At 39.5% G+C, this 2,910-nt stretch overlaps 1 pseudogene; it reads left to right on the forward strand.

The window, feature by feature from the left end:
• Positions 1-271: 271 nt before the first annotated feature.
• LOC115872309 overlaps positions 272-2,910 on the forward strand; it is a 7,165-nt pseudogene continuing 4,526 nt past the window's right edge.

Genomic DNA, 2,910 nt, shown 5'->3' on the forward strand with positions numbered 1-2,910 from the left:
GAATAGAGAGCAGAGATATAAACAAAAGCTACAGTGTAGCTGAACCTCTAACCCTGCCCATGGAGCTTCAAGGGTCCTGTTCCTGCCCTGAGGCTGGCAGGGGTAAACTGTGGCTGTGTTGAAACCAAATCCCCTTACGGACTCCAAATGGTCCCAGCTCTGGCAGAGACAATGACAGGGCCAAGGTCAAGCCCAGCCGGCTTCCACTGAGGTAAGCCAAAAGCCCCAAGCTCCTCAAAACCCCGTGGGTCTGTGCCTACTTATATTTATGATGATCTTACTGTGTTCCAGTTGTGTTAAAGTTCCCTCTAAGCAACTCTCCTGGGCTGGATTCTGCGGAGTCCCTCTGGTATGTGTCACTCCATCACCATCTTCCCAGAAGTCCCCAATATAGTATGAAACATAGGGAAGAATGCCTATACTATAAAAGACATCCTAAGAGCACCGAGCCCTCCTAAATATAAAACATTTTATGTACATCAAAAGAGTGAAAAGAGAACCCATAGACTGAGGAAAACTACTTTCCAATGATAGTAAACTACAACCCTTTAATAAGGAAAATAGAAATAAAAAAAACAGTTAAAATGGGCAGAAAACATGAATAGACAGTTTACTGAAGAGGACACCCACGTGGCAAATAACCATATATACAAATGTTTGTGTTCAGTAGCTATAAGCGAACTATAAATCAAAACAATAATGAGATATCACTGCATATCGACACTCTTAGCAAAATTAAAAACAAACAAACAAAAACAGACCATAAATTCTGGAGAGAATGTGGAGAGCTTGGAACAGTTATACATTGCTGATGGGATTGCAATTGGTTGTACAACTACAATAGAAAACTCTATATCACTTCTGTAAACAAAGGCAAATACAAATATATTATGATCCTGCAATCTCTACTTGGTATATGCCCCAGAGAAATAAAGAACAATACATGAACATATATATCCATACCCATGTCTATTACAGCAATTTCTATATCAAAATATTGGAAACTGTCAAAAACCATCGGTAGAGAAATGAATAACAAAACTTTGGTACATGCTCATAATTGGATATTATTTCATGACATGGGCAAATTGGAAGAAATTATGCTCTGCAAAGTTAGTCAATCTTATAAAAATTAAATATTTTATGACATCATTATTATAAAGGGAATAAGAAAATTAAAAATTGTTTCCACAGCCAAGGACAAGACTAAAAAGTATGATGAGACCAGGATGGGTGAGAGGGAAAGAACATGAAGGGGAGGAGGGGTGTGTGTGCAAAAAGAAAAGAACCCACCCCACCCCCAGGTGGTATGGGAAACTGACTGTTTTGATTAGATGGGCTATGTAACTACATATAGTATGGTTTTCCTAGTATGTGTTATATTCCACAAACTAAAGAGGAAAAAAGAGAGAAAGAAAATCCCCCAAATTCCTAACACACCAGATGTAAGCACTAGAGACTAGACTGAGTGGTTAAAAAAGGAGTAAAAGTGAAAGTGACTTAAATTATTTTGTAACACATAATCTAGTTTTGAATTAAAAAAATCATTGTTAGTAATATTAATCTCTACTAGATTTCAGGGTAAATGGCATAATGTGAGACAAAATGGACAATACATAGTGATTAAAGGAATAATATGAAAGTAAAATGTAATAACCATAATTAACATATATGAACCTCAAAATACATCAACCAAATCCCCACTGAGTTGAAGATAGAAATCAGCACATAGACAATATTGAAAGACTTCAGTACAACACTCTATAAGAAAGACATATAATCACAAAAGAAACTCATTAAAGAAACACATGAGAAGATGGGGACTGAGGAGTAACACCTGTGGGAGGAACGCCACAGAGACTGGCATACAGGGGCCATGGAAAAGGATATCCTACACTAACACAACATAATTTGCTACATAAAAATTAGTAGAAATAAATTTATTAAAATCAAAACTCAGCAATGCCTGCTGATAGATTTCCTTTTGTCATTGATCTATTGGACAACCGAGAGGAGCTCAACTCCCCAACTCTCCCAATTGACTTTTCCTGGTCCAGAAGTCATTCCCTTTGTCATTGATCCCCAACTCTCCGGACAGTCCAGGAACAGCTTGAAGAAGATAGTGCAATAGTCTTGGTTGTCACCCCAAGACACAGGAGCCCTATTTCCCACTTGCAGCAGTATGTCCGGATATCAGGGTAGCACAGCCTAGGAATCCACTTAGGGATAACTCTACAGAGCACACCGGGTTGGGTGTAAATAGTTGATTCGCCACACAGGGAGCTCCAACCCCATAGCAAAAATAAAGCTCTGCACAGCCCCATTTTAAAGCAAAAGAAATGTGAGGTCATTTCCGGATTTCCTACCCCCTACCCAGAAAACACATACCTGGCTCATTAGCAATACATTAGCATAACAATAGAAGCAGGACCTGCATCACCTGTGTTACAAAACAAACAGGGAATTTGAGAGACAAGGACCAAAATAAGCTCCTGAGTTCAGGGCCGCTTTCAGCTGAGGCACTGGACAGACTGAGCAGGCAATCTGCCAGTTGTTCCACTCTGCAAAATTAATACCCTGTCCTTGAAGGCTCTTCATGGCCCATCTTAACACATCCAAAAATCATGGCCAATTGTCAGCTATTTTCTTTATATTTTTCCTCTCTCCATCGGTTGGCAGACAACATACACCTAGACCATTAGCAATTTATTAGCATAAAAATACTAATAGAAACTGCAATCATAGTTTTACAAAGCATAGGCAGAGTAATTGTGTGTGAGACAGACCAATTCCCATGACATTACCCCAAGCCTCTCAGATAAGCAACCTGGCCTTCTGAGTAGGCTATTGCTTCATACCCCCTCCTAGACCACCTAGGGAGGTTGCAGCAATAGACTTCACTCCCCCACC

The sequence above is a fragment of the Echinops telfairi genome, unplaced genomic scaffold, assembly GCF_000313985.2.
Source record: "Echinops telfairi isolate 266 unplaced genomic scaffold, ASM31398v2 ScPeMD7_7423;HRSCAF=8461, whole genome shotgun sequence".
NCBI lineage: Eukaryota > Metazoa > Chordata > Mammalia > Afrosoricida > Tenrecidae > Echinops > Echinops telfairi.